A 15,538-nucleotide genomic window follows, 5' to 3' on the forward strand; every position below is an offset into this window, starting at 1 on the left:
AACGTCAGCTGTGATTACCCTAATTGTGGCGTGATGGACCCGCACTTGTATACCTAGGGACCACTGCATTTGTAGTAAGGCCACCACATGCACATGTGTCAAACGGGTGCACCTGCCATAATGGCTTCGCTTTTCTGTAGGACCCAATTTCATCTATTATCCGTAACTAAAGGGAACTCCTTGTTATTACCTAAAATTCTCCATATGAAGACATTCTAGAAGAAAAGGATAGTTTCTTAACTTGGTAACGATTTTCGTATAGGGTTGACAAAGAATATTTATAAAATTATTCAGTTACAAGCTAACCAATATTTACATAATATATAATTTTCAGTCATGTGGACATGACGTACATAGGAATTATTTTACATAATGAATAATTTGCGTGCCCCTGTGCTTGGGCTGAGGTGACCAATATTACATTTAAGGGTCCCGGAATAGCAGTTGAGATGGGTTGTTTTTATCTTGTACATACGTTCCTTCCACATATTCATAATTCTAAATACAACTGTCGAAGACAGATATATCTGGATCAAATTATCGATGAAAAGTTACATAATACATATGTATAAGACCACGATCAAGTGTATTGTGGGTAGAGATAGGCCTAGGACGTCTCCTTGCAGGCGGTATATGGAATTTTCAAATTATTATTTGCCTAGATGAAATAAATGATTTGTTTTAATGTCCATGAGACAGGAGTCATCTCGTCTTTCCGTGTCAACACCAAAATAAAACAAACAGGCCCGTTCAAGGACACGTCCTTGGCCTAGCTACTGTAAGATACTGACCATGTATATATCCGATGTAAATCCTCAGATATATAATTATTTATTCTGTAGTAATAGAGCTACATGTACATGTAGCCCTCGCCAGATATTGTGAATAGTTTGAATAGGCATGTTTGCATGATATATTAAAAAAAAATTGAAAAAAAATTGCCGCCGGTGGAGAATCGAAAGATCAGAAGATCTGCACGTTAACACTAAACCAGATTTCTGCTTTTTTTATATACAGTGATTTTTTTATAAGAAGCAGATAACATTGTTGTATGATAGAGTATTTCCTTATAGGAAAAATAAAAAAATTATAAATGTAATGTGCATGTAGCTGTTGTTTCAGCATGAAGAAAAGTGAAAAAAGGATAATAACACATTGATAACAAATCACAAAGTTTTTTGTTGTTCTTTAATACACGATAATCTTTGTTATTTTATTGATTTTTTCTGATATGCTCGAACGTCGTTGAAGACACCCCCTGAGAGGAATGAGCTAGATTTCGCCGAGACGAAGCACACGCTCGTGTTACGTTGATACGGAGAAAACGACAGTTTTCATTTTATACCATGGAATATCAAAGTTATATTATGCATTGAGAAATTGTACAATACAATCTTTTTTAGATTATATCTTTCTACTGCGTATGCATCGTAAGTTGCATGAAAAAAATCACGATAACTGCAGGTACAGGTATAGTAGGCCTGATGTTATACAATGCACAGTCGATGTCGAGAACAGATCCGATTTGATGCATTCAACTCAAATATAAAGAAATGAATACTATAGCCTAAACCTTTTGGACTCAGGGATAGTCAAAGATCGCTTTTTTAATGAATAAGAAAAAATAAACACGAAAAAATCACGATAGCTGCTCGCAACCCAGTGGTACCGCGGTTCATCGGTTTTCGACGGCGAAAGACCAAAATAGATTTTTTACACACAATGTCAAACATATTCAATTCAACTCATTAATTATATGTGTCAGAAGCATGTTAATGGATGTTTTTTGTGCAATATTTCATGAAATTCATCTACTAAACGAAGCCTTGTATCCACAAACGCTGTAAGATTTACATTGTAGCCTACGTATGCCTACTGTTTCTTTTTGTCAAAGTGACGTTTAAATAATGAAATGTTCCAAGATAAAGTAACGCCATTATTTATAAACTATGTTAAGCTGTATATGAGTGCAAATTGTCACCATAATACCGCAAATGAGTGCTTATTCAATCCTTCAAAACGTCAGCTTGCAAGGTCGAATCACCCGGGCTCATAGAGAACTAAAAAGTGACGTCATTGGAATGTTCGGGATCAAATCGTCAAATTTAGAAATGGTAATCAGAATAAAGAAATTAATCATTTATTTACTCACATCGCAATATTTTCATATCGCAACTGTTACAGGAAATTCTTATTACCTGGTATCGAGTTCTATGCCTGATTAATCTCGATATTTAGTGTTGAAAATATCTGGTTTATTGATATTATTCCGCTACTTTTGTTGAGTTTGAATTCGCAAATTCGAAGGGCGTCAGAACGCTTGTTTTCAACCGGAATCAACACCGTAGTGATAAAGACCTTCCAAGTGGATTTTTTTCATCGACATAAAAAGTTGATTTTCTCAAAAAGTAAGAAAAATAAAATACATTAATTTTGCTGGAACACTAAAAAAATCATTCTGATTTCGGAACAGTTGGAATCATGAAGATACCTCTAACAGTATTTTTATTATTATTATTATATATTATGTAAGTAATAAGTAATAATATCGAATTATGTTTTAACAACATCATATCCAATAATAGGAGATATAACTTATTTCTGAAGGCTCCAAATATTCCTTCTTCATCTTGGTTTGTCATTTTTTGGGCAATTGGCAAGCAATTTTTTTTATTCAATCAGTGTCGTTCAGCGAAACTGAAACCCGCTGTTTATTTTACCTCATGATCAATATTTTAAAACGTTAAAAGGGAATTATGATGACAAAAGTCCTACAGTAATGTAAACAATTTGAAATTATTTTGTAAAGTTTTTTTTTTTTTTAATTTAAACACAAACTCTAACCTCTACCTCTACTAAATCTGTCCATTTATATGATGCATAAGAGATAATTAACGACATGGCATTTCTGCAATCGAATTACGAATACTTTTAACACTGCACGTGCATATGAGTTGACCTTAGTTTCGTACGCCGTGAAAAGGTCGCACAAACATTGCGGGGATCTTGTTAAACAAGCTTGTCATGCTCCCATGGACGTTTGAGCCGACACGTGCATCAGTTCTTGTCTATGACACTGATTGACAGCGGTCGTGATCCCACATTTTATTTCTGTTTTGAACATGTAATTGCTTAGATCTTTTGAAAACAGAGATAGAAAAAATGACGTTACCCTGTGATTGATATTGAGTGGAGCTTTGTAGTGACACTTTCTGTTGTCCGTGAAATCGGGCAAGCGCGGGAAAAGTATACCTGGTGTATATTAGTGCATATTGCAACACCATTGTCTCTTGTGACGGCGACATTGGAGAACCCTACGCCCGCTGTATCCAAGGGCGTATTGTTGAAAATATCTTCTCTCTATTCTATTTAGAGAATATCAAGTAGTCCAAAATATATCAGATACTATTACAGACCCCATTACCAGTCTTGATTTTATCTCGTCATTTCTCTCTCCTTCACACTTATACTTGACAATGTACCTCCTTTACATCCGTCCTTATATGATTTTTGAAGTTACCAATTACTAAAAAAATGTTTCCAAACGGCTGGAGTGAAACAGTGACAAATTGTACAGAAATGAGCGAAGTAAACTATTTACGTCCCTTCCTACTCACAATTACGTTTTAATGTCAACTCCTAATTTAATTAACATGTCATTTTCAAGAATGATACATGTAATAGCCTTTAAGTGACAACAAAATCGTATTCGAGCCATTCCATTTGTATACAACCATAAGTGATTTCTGGTATTTCATTTATTGACACCAAACAAACAAATATCTATTATCTAGATATGGGTCAAAGAAGTAATATCAACAGGATTTTCCAGATGACACGGGATCCAATCAAATGTAAGTCTGTTCGATACGAGTTACTTCAAATGGTAAATGTGGTAAACGGTGTATCAAACGGTTGGAATTACTTCCTTGTGCCTTATCTAGATATGTTAATATTACTGATATTCACAAATGATTGTCGTTTAATTTGTCATCACTCTTGAATACATTAAGATTTGTATTCTATCTAACATTTCCTAACCAGCAGCAATTGTGGAGTTCAGCGTCTAGACGAAGTTGTCAAGGTAACAGTAACGCAACGTCAAAATAAAGTACCATTCAATGTACATGTACTTCAGAATATAAATTGCTGAAAAGACAAAATATTCACTTTGAAGTCTTTCACTTATGATGTAGAAATCAATTATTCTTCATATCATATTCATGTTTTATTTCTGGTATGTCTGCTATTGTAATTATTATTACAATATCGTTATTCTGTCATAATTTATTAGTATTGTTATGTACCGGAGCTCTCTCAGCTGTTTCAGTGTTGAAAATTTTCATAAACAAAATCCTCATATCGTCTGGTGGACTTGGCACCTTGTGTGTTGGTAGATATTAGTTTAATACTGTTATTTAACTGTGTAACATCTCGAAACTTGCTTTATTCGTGTTGCTTTCAAATTATTTGTTAAGGAAAATACACATTATTGGACATAGTTATCGACACAGAATTTACATTTCAGACATATGCTTTCATATATTATAATACAAAATACATTTAGATATATTTCAAAAGACAGGCGAACCCATTACATTGTTAACGAAACGAGCTTGGTAACACCTGGAAGCAATTCACGTAGCCGTATACCGCTATTTCTATATTGATCATAATGCTTTAATAGTTTTCAATGCATCGCTAATTCAAAAGGTCGACAATTACTATTGTCAACCTCATCAAATAACAATATGCGAATGGTATGGTGTTACCTACGTCGAATGACAGCTTTCATATCAACAAGCGTTGATTAAAAGATTAAGTTTCAGTATAAATCAATGACTTGTGACTGCCTTCAAATCTAATCGTGGAGAGCTGATAAAAATGTTTACACATGTCATTTTCATCATATCAGAAACTGTTGTAATTGGTTTTATTAGTCGCAACATTGGTATTATCTTACAATATGGCCGTCGCGTGACTTCCGATGAAAGCGTGACGGTCAATCCTTAGATGGTTTGTTTAATTTCTATAATGTCTGTGAAAGGTGTCGATTTCCATGTCGTCCTGTTTCCGGTTGATTTGTAAGTGAGAAGTTCATAGGTCACAAACGTAACGTTCTAATTATAAATTTCATTATAAAATGTTTATTAGTTGTTGTATGGTTCGTTTCGTGAATAGATTCACAGTCGGAATATCTCGTCTTTTATCCCAACAGAAAAAACAGAGGATCTCCGACTGTTAGCCATTTTACCATAACTGTTTACAATGTCATAAACACAGCAATTACAACACATTTTTTGTCGGCAGCTGTACCGCGACAACAGGTTGTATTTAGTATTTGATTTTGTGCGAAACCGCTCGATTACTTTCACTTCAAAGTTCCGGCTAAGTACGATAGCTTCCGGTCATAGACTCCCGCTGGAATTCTATACATTCATTGGTTAATAGCAGGCGTCATTAAGCAATCAACCCCGCGCTAGCCCCACGCGCCGCTCGCGTCAAAAGTTTGACGAAAAGGCGACAATTTATACGTAATAGAATAGCCATTGTCAGTCCTCTATTTAGAATTAATTACGGGAGCTATTAGCTCGCTACCTGTAGACATATTGAGATAAATAGATTTTTCTCACGAAACGTGACACAGTTAATCTGCCCTAAAATCAGATCCGTTAAACAGTTTATACTGAACGTCCCTGTCCGATTTATCGGTAGATTAGCGTGATCATCAGATCATTTGTCGAGAAGGTAAACCCTCTGCTAGACTTCTCACATAGATAACGGTAAACGTTCCCTGCTCACACTTCCAGTGTGCAATGTTACAGCAAGTTTTCCTTGCAGCAACAGTTACGTAGAAACAGAATATATGATAACGTTTTGAAAAAGGAGTAAATGGTGAAATAAATCCAACTAAAGCATCAGTTTTTGCTGTTGAACATTTGATGTTGTTAATTCTATTAGTCGGTTTTCAAAAAGAATTATATACCGTTGTCGACTGTGCAATTTTAGTACCCAAACTCTTATCCACAAGCAAACGCTACCCGGAGGAACAGAGTGAAATACAATAATTTAATCAGCTTTTCACAACATGAATCTATAATGTAGATTTTTTTATCACTGAACTAAACATTGAAGATATTTTATGATTTATTAGTTCGGGTAATGATTCCAATAGTGCCTTCTCTGTTTAGAATAATTATGTATTGATATGGCGAGTTAAGTAATAGGTGAGGGTTGATAAGCTACCTTTTTTTAGTATCATATACACAGAAATCATAGCATTATGACTCAGCCGTATGTCTAGTACAGCGACAATTACATACTCCACTTCGTCCACCGAGATAAACCAGACAAAAGTAGCAAACTATAGACTAAATCTTCAGACTAATTGGTAAAATGATTACCTCGCTTTTGTCTGGGTCAAACTAAAAAAAAGACACACATGTGTATGTATTTGAATAATGACGTGTTTCCGTATGTAAATGATATGTGCAAATTACGCAATGTTCGTATTGGCTACTGATCAGATAAATACCGAGGGACTGGGTCAGTGGGCTGTAAACCATCACTGTTATCTCAACACCGTTACTCATACAAATAAACAACATTGACATTGTCAATGTGGTGTTTTATCGACCGTAAGATCGGTTACTATTCGATTGTTCCTTTTCAGACAAGATAACGACGTCTCCATGGAAACACCTGTCCCGAAAGAGAAATGACGTAAAATTTTACCGGGGATGTTTACAAGCGAGTGCAGGATGTTTAGCATGGTCATGTTATTGTATAATAGTGAGAGACGTTCTAATTATACTGCAGGCCTCTCGGCTAACAATGGATGTGTATTTACATTGAACAATGTGTGAATGTATCTGTATCAGGATATCATCCTTAAAGTCAAAACACACATTGTAATACAGATGGATGAGGTTACCGCAGTCTCCCAAAACAAAAGCACACACACTCACACTGCAACATATTGTCTACAGGAGGTGATGGCCTTAAATAATCAGGTAACATTCAGCAAAATCAACTGATAAATAGACATTTATAAAATACAGCATATATATATACGCATCGCCACCAAAACTTTAAAACTAGATTCAGATCCAAACACCAAACGCAACCTAACCAAACAGTTGCAGTTGTACTGTTACGTATGATACTGCAATGCCATGCATTAAGATATATTCCATGAATATTCTAACACTCAATCGAAGAATTACTTATTCAGAAGGACAAATAGCTCTCTGATACCCAGTTTATTCAGGACAAATGGCTCTATGATACCCAGTTTATTCAGAAGAACAAATGGCTTTCTGATACTCAGTTTATTCAGAAGGACAAATGGCTCTCTGATACTCAGTTAATTCAGAAGAGCGAATAGCTCTCTGATACTCAGTTGATCAGTTGATACTCAGTTTTAGTGGAAATAAGTTAATATCATGCATTAAAATTAATACACAGAACCAATATTATTTGATAGTGACTAGGTGTTTTTTCCCCATATCGGTAGCCTTTTTATCAATATAAGTTCAAATAGTATAGTGCCGTTGACCCTGTCTGTACACGTGTTCCTGCCGTCGCTGACCGCTAAGTGACTTATGTAAGCTATTATAAAAATACGTATTAAGTGTGTACTACGACTATTATTAATGTCATTACAGCTGATTTATCCTATTGAAAGTTACCTTAAGTCAACTAAAGGCTGCCAAAGTGCCCTAGGCTGTCTAATCTAATCAACACGTGCAATGTGGTAGTACAACATAAAAAATGTCAAAGAAATTATTCAAAAACAATTCTTACATAATCTTTTATTCTTACATTCTCTTAGTATATCCCCCTTTTTCCGCTTCATTTGTTTAATTAATTTTCAGTATACAAAAAATGGAATGCAATAAAACGCCATCAATAGCTCTCAAAGATTATTGGTGTAGCTATAGTTTAACAAAATACGAAGAAGGACATCTTTGTACGAATTTTCTTTGTGACACTGTACTATCAATGGACAGACGAGAAACAATAATAATCATTACATAAATAATGCCAGGATACTTCATTACGCCTTTTCCATCAATGCATGTGGTTTAATACACAAAGTACTGTTCGTCCATCTGGACTGAAGCCGTCAGTGATTTTGAGGCATTCCCACAAGAGCCATTCCATCGGAAGAGTATCATTACGGTTACTCTTCTTCAGTCGTTTCGTTGACTACTGAGTATTGCTTGAAATCTTAAATATATAAGCATGCAGCTTATGAACACAATTTGAGTTATTGTTTTATTTTCATTTCAATAATTCAGGCTCGAATATCAGTTTTGTGTAATGAAAAGTGGCACCCGTTATTATTCAAGAATTTTCGACGGTCAAGAAATAATGACAAATTAAACAAAACCTGAAACTTACCGATGTTTTGGTATTTTTTGGTTTTCTGGTAGAGTATTAAATTACAATTGTATCGCAGTTCTCGGTTTAACACGAGAAGCCTTTAACAGTGACACTGTTTGTGTTGGCAGAGACGGATGTTGGTAAATAAAGATTAGATTTAACACGTGTTGGCGGAAAAAAACGGCGTTGGATGTTTTGAAGAGCTGACCCCAAACACCAGAGATCGCAGCCAGTAATGTGATCCACACTGACTCGCATATTTAATTCGTCCAATTTGACAGGTTTATTTCCAGTAGAAAATCAAAACATTCTTATCGTAGTTATGTTAATTCCGAAATCGGAAACAATTTGACGATTTGGCCTCCGCTCTTCTCTCGTGAAAACGATTACTATAACCATAGCGATTACAAGTCGACAAGGTTATCATACATTACAGGGTTATGGTACAGGTCCAATGTATCCCGGCGGCCTCTCCGCATGTCACTCAAAGGGACAACCTAACCACTTTACTCCAGAGGAACTATTTCCTTATCGCGCCCTGACGCCGACAAGTGCCGCCGTTCGGAACAGACTGAGGGGTATCCCTTTCCATTGATTTGACACCATGCCTGGAAATCTCGGAATAATCCTGACCCGTCCTGACCCTGGGAAGACAAATATAAAGAATGAGTAAGAGATAAAACTAATTTGCATCAGCGTAACATTAAAGAAGGTTTAGAGTTACACCAGGCTCCAGAATTTCATGACTTTCTTGCAGGATCTACTATATACAAAAACTGAGGCCGAAATTCTCAAAAGAAAAAATTCAAACGTTAAATGTGGTTTCTTGATGTAAGAATTCGCTGTGAAAAATGTTTACAAGTGCCACATAAAATCGGCCCAGCGTGAAGCCAGCCTTGATAGATAATGATAACACGTATCAAATACTTATGGCGTATCAGACTCACTTTAATACGGCGTACAACTTTACCCTCGACAGACATTACATCAGACACATTATACAGATCGAGGAAAGAAAGTCATTTAATGGGATGATCCTTCGTGTGCTTCAAAATATGATCCGACATAGCCATCAAAACTACGTCAAATGCAAACCACCATCTGTGTTAACACTTATACATTGTATCTTATATATCTTCATAATATTAAAGATCCAACGTCAATCGACATCTCCTTGAAAATACTTACGTATGTTTGACATTGTTGTGTGGTCGTTTCATTTCATGCATAAATATAAATTTCTAATACTATGTTGATTGGTTGTATGCATGTCTAACATGTAAATGTACGTGTTTTGAATAATAAAATAATCCTGAATAACTGTTGTCTTATCGTCGGCCTTCATTTCATATACTGTATAGTTGTTTCATTTTGCGGGTAGAAAATTTCGCGTTTTTCTCTTTGATACTGTTAATTTCAAGCAGTAAAACTTATCGTTATTTTAATTTTATTCGTGGGTTTTTAAGTTCGCGTAAATTTACCTGACATGGAATGTACGTATCTGTTATTGTTTTTATCAGTCGCCATACTGTGTTTTTGTACCTTTGAGGACCCGGATGTAAACTTTCTGTGACGTCATTCCATCTTTTCTGAAATCTCCTATAGCGAAATTAAATCCCCTACGAATAAAAGAAACTATACAAAACATTATAGAAATCGACATGCATGTTGTGAATAGTATGTTCATTGCAATCATGTATTATGTTGCTATCGTAATCCGAGGTATGTATAATAAAATTACATGTGACATGACTGTAACAGCTTGGACAAGAGAACAGAGCTAATCAGAAGATTAAATAATAGGGGTATATTTTAGTGATGAACTCCGACATCGCAGAAAATTTTAAAGAACGTTATTTAAGTCTAATTGAGACATATTTATCGATAAACCCACTTAAAATAAAAGGTTTTATTCTCTACGCAAGTAGCTGTCTGACATTGAATGCAATCAAATCTTTGGGTAAACATCATCTATTTCATTGACTTTACATAATGGAAAACTTTATAATTCCAATCTAATTTAGGAAGACATCGGGGAAAAAAAGTAAGTTTGAAATTACACCATGGTGGGTTTGCTTTTAATATGTTCCATTCACTTTCAAAGTATTACAGTATACAACGGAAATGTGTGTCAATTTTAATGCACGCAAATCAGAATAATAACATCACATTTCGAAATGTATGCCGTTGTTCGTTATCAGGACTGAACCTAGCCTAATTACTAGATCGAATGTGGGTTATGAAATGTATACTCCGCCAACTCTTAATTGATTAATCGTTTCGCTAATTTGGTACTTAAAAAACAATTAGTTTGCACTAAATGAAAGATAAAACGTTTTTACAGGGCAGGGCGTTTGTTTACAATGACCCCAATTTATTGTATCTATCACAACAAAGGCAAACAACTTTTGGCACCGACATTACGTTTATTTTTTACTATTAGCGTGTGTCCCATATAATGTTTATTCAATAGCAGAAAACTGTGACATGAAAATATGATACTAGTAGTTTGAAAAAAATTAATGTGCATATGTTTAAACATATAAGAATTGAAAACATCTCACAAATCACGAACCATAAAAACACTTTTGAATTAAAAATCTATCAAATTTGAATTTTCTTTTATAGAAACTTTAACGCAATACATGTGCACGTGTACATAATTGCTGTTGATTACTTCTTGTATGTACAATGAAAAGACACTTTCAATACCAATATAGCGATGAAAATTGCATTTGACTTAGCTTTGAAAGCTGTAGATGACGTCTTCTCTTCTGGAACTCCTGGTTCTATTTCCTATTCTTTCAAGGTCCTCTGTTTACTATTTTCCTAATATTTACTCCTGCTTTAGATCTTTATTCCTATTCAAGTTAATTAAATTAAATCTGTTTGTGTATTAGTCTTTGGGTAAGTTTTCCATTTTCAAAATAAATTAATGCTTCAAATGTAGCTCTTTTCAAATAAATCAATTATCTAGTACAATGTTAAACCAGCATAACTACAGGTTGGCAACAAAGTATTTCGTTAGTGTCAGTTGAGACGACGATAAAAATGAAATAATGATTTTTTTGTAGGGAAAATAAGGATTTGCTTCGTTATAATATATATTTTGACGCATCAAGTGCATATTATCAACATTATAATGTGTAACATTACATGATGCCAAATAAAACTTCCAAGCGTGAAGTCAGGCTTGATAGATAATGATAAGGCGTATCAAATACACGTATTGTATTATCAGTTTGATTTAAAAGTCAGACCATCAGTTACGGCTATTGCATAAGAGTAATCTACAACTTTAGAAATTTTCAAATAGACTGAAGAGAAACTAGTTTGATATCAGGTACGAAGATATACAATGAAAAAACCCCGTATGGTAACGTAATATAGACATATGGAAATAAAACCGTAAATTAACCCTACATCAGCAACACGAAGAAAGGCATTTTAAAAAATATTTTGCATCTTTTCGTCTTACCATTTGAACTCAAGATGAAATATCTTGTAAAATCGTCAATGCATTAAACAATGTCTTCTTCAAACTATACGGAGTGAGGTAATGCGTTTGTCTTTGTCAGCAATGGGAAACCTTTCAATGTCACTAAATGACGACAGAACATTCATTACGACGAAGCGAATGACAGTGTTCGCATTTTGTCGACATCATGAAAACAAAGTGATGACTGTATACCATACCAATTTCAGATTACCCCACATGTATAATCGGCTTGAAGTTTAGGTTGAGCCCTATCAATGACACTGCATATCACAATTCAATAATGGCTTAGAAAATAATTTTGTTTACCATCATGACAGGTTCAAACATATATTTCTGGCATGCCTCTTGATACTTGATACAGTTGTCAAGTTGATTTGAGACTGTAACATGCGCGGATTTGTTGGATAAGGTAAGTTAATAAATTTTGGGACGCTTACTCTTCTGGATAGCCTGGTTCTATTTTCCTGACAGTTTTACATGATATTCTCTCCAAATCTTTACTTTGTTTACTGTTATCAACCTATTTTCGCGGGGACATTTATCGCGTGTTCATTCCTATTGACTACTGTAAACCAACTTTCTTTCTGCTGCGAAATTTCGCGTTTTCTTTTTTAAAGAATTTTCGCGGAGATTAAGTTTCGCGAAGTTAAACTTGAAGGGAAATACCTTTCAGTTTAATTATGCAAAACCTGTGAAAGTTATTAGTTCGCGTAAATGAGCTTTAGCACATTTATCTTGATCGCGAAAATAGATCTCAATCGATAGAAAATTGGTGTACAGTAATCCGCGATTAAGATTTATATCATTCTAAAGAGTGCACATGTGTTTGAAACATTTTCGCGACAATTCGTTATCGAGATTTAGAAATAACCCACGAAATACGCATATTTCAATCGCACAAGAAAATAAGTTGGTCTATAGCATATACATGTACTTCTTCGATATTGGAATATGTCGGTAACGGTTAGACTAAACATTTTTTATGGGTTTTTTTAGTTGTTGTTTATTATTATTATTATTATTCTACTCTCTAAAACTGGCTGTGCAAAAGTTAATTCCAGAACAGCAGGAGGTGTGTGTAAGATTCAAGTAGTCCTTGACATTCTCATGTATCCAAGGACAAACAATATGATACTACTACACTAAAGGTACAAGTGTCTCATTCTCTTTCTAAAGTAACCACTTAATTATATCAGACAAAAACAACTAGAAAACATTATAACGAAACTGTTTCTTTTAACTCTGAAGTCAGTTTGAACGATGGGAAAATAAAATAGAAATATATTTACCAACTTCCTCCTTGACAATATCGCTTGAGATAAGATTATCATAATTGTCTAACACAATCCAGTCTTATTTTCATTTCAATAATGATGTCAACACTGGATGTCAACCAGATCAAGAAGCGTCATTTGTAACGGACGTAGAGAAGTGAATGAAGATTTACCTTCCGGAGCTGGCGGGCGTCTTTGATTTGAATATGGCTTTATTATCAGAATAAAAAAATAGGATTTAGAACAAATTATTACAAATTGTAGTCTGGTGGTGAATTTCCTTTGGTTTGGATTTCCTCATATAAAACGTGTGTGTGTATCCATGTTAGTTTTGCTTTAACTGATATCTGCCACTTCCTGTTGCCTTTGTGGATCGATGTAGCATTGTGTGTCACTTGCTTTTGTAGTTTAGTGATAAGTTGCGTAAGCTTGTTTGCTTCATATACGCAATAAAATAGTCTGTAAATCAATTTTATCTACTTTTTGCAACTTCCTAAAACGTCGCATGGGATGATGTTTATCAGAATCGCTTTTCTTTCAGTTGAGATTATTCGCTTTGTGGTTTTAGACAGGAAAGATCTAATCGATCATTTATCATGAGTGAGAGCCATGTAAATGCAGTAAACTTAATCTTTGTGAAGGAAATATTTTGGAAAATGACGTAAACACAGCCTAAAATAGTTCAATAACTTAATTACGTAGAGTCATATGTTTGACCGATTTGTATTTCATAAAAGACTGGACTGTTAGTTGATAACTCGAATTTTTCTTTTTGTTTCCGTCGTAAAAATCATGAAATATTATAAAATTTTTCTAATTGCCAAAAATTAATAAATATTATAAATTGCTTACTCTGGTAAAGAGATCGATATTTTTTAATAAAAGCTACTTTATTTTCGCGGACGCAATATTTCGTATCATCGTTATTTTGAACGTATACACTAATACGATCATGTTAGCAAAACATTCGAATTCGCGTCCTAACTCTCCAACGAAATAACGCTAGAATTTGTACCTCGTGAAAATGCAGTGATTACGGTATTTCGTATTTTCGTAATTCCTCTTGATGCTTACTATTTCAATTCTTTTATCACTTTCGGCCATTCGGCCTATCAGTCATACAAATATTGAGCATAAATTTCAGCATGACATATACAATACTATATCATATAGAGAATGTAATATAAATGTATAGTTACAACATGTACTTTTATCTAATAAATGAATCATAATGACTACATATCAGTCTATACCTTGATTATTTCTTAGTTTTGTTGCCTCGTATATATATTTTCCTAATGAACGTAACTCCTTTATATTTTTCACTCTTAATAACTCAATTAATTTAAATACAGATGGGTTTTTCCAGTAGTAAGTCTTAATATATTTTTTTTCTGACATTATTGCATTTGTTACATTGCAGGATAAAATGATATTCGTCTTCAATTTCTCTTGAATCACACATACTACAAAAACGTCTTAATCTTGGAGTATTATTATATCTACCAGCTTCAATAGCTAAACAGTGTGAAGATAAACGCAACTTGGTAAGACAAACTCTATACCGTTTATCAATATATTTCGTGAGATAAAAAGGCAAGGTAATATTATCAACAACATATTTATATATATGGCATTTCTACTAGAAACTTCGATTTTCACCATTTGATTTTGGAGATTTGTTAATTGGGAAACAATCGTGTACAAGGACTCCAACGTCAACTTATCACACTGCCTCGACGTGTTGGTGTTACCGGTAAGTGAGGTTTAATTTACTGACCAAACAATGGCCGTATTAGCAATGTCTGGACCAGGTGAGAAAGTCAACAGAAGCTCAGGTAAATACATGTGTCTCAAAGGCCATAACCACAGTGGATAAGGTAATGTCCCAGTATCAGGTGAAGGTCGTTCAAACGACAGATTAAGAAATCTCGACCTGTATATAAAACAAACTACGTCAGCCTTATAAATACTCCGAGATACAGGTGAGAAATAGTGTAAATGACAGGTCGAGTTTTACCTGTGACAGTGGGCGTGGCTTGCATGGTACCACGAGCCTAAACTCCGCCTGGCTGTTCCAGTAATTGACTTCACTCTCGACTTTCTATAAAAACTGCATGAGTAAGTTACTATTTTCATCCCCAAACAGCATTTGTTGTTTTCTTGGCACGGATCCAATACGCTTCAGACATAACATCCCGCGGCTTATAATTCAATATTTCGTGAGAAGTAAATGGTTTATATACAGCGTGTATCAGCAGGGGTTTGTATTAGCAGAGTCTGTACATGTACCACTGACCCATTGAGGGATCGCTAATGTTTTTTGTCCTGTCATCAGTCAAAGACAAAAGAATGGTTAGCTTACATATAGGTTTCA

General features: G+C 34.6%; 1 long non-coding RNA gene across 1 annotated transcript; it reads right to left on the reverse strand.

The window, feature by feature from the left end:
- Positions 1-7,799: 7,799 nt before the first annotated feature.
- On the reverse strand, positions 7,800-9,471 carry LOC138318233 (uncharacterized). Its single transcript, XR_011207854.1, has 2 exons — positions 9,336-9,471; positions 7,800-9,032 (listed from the first exon to the last, which is right to left on the reverse strand). It is a non-coding gene; the product is annotated as an uncharacterized lncRNA (long non-coding RNA).
- Positions 9,472-15,538: the final 6,067 nt, after the last annotated feature.

Source organism: Argopecten irradians, chromosome 3 (assembly GCF_041381155.1).
Source record: "Argopecten irradians isolate NY chromosome 3, Ai_NY, whole genome shotgun sequence".
NCBI lineage: Eukaryota > Metazoa > Mollusca > Bivalvia > Pectinida > Pectinidae > Argopecten > Argopecten irradians.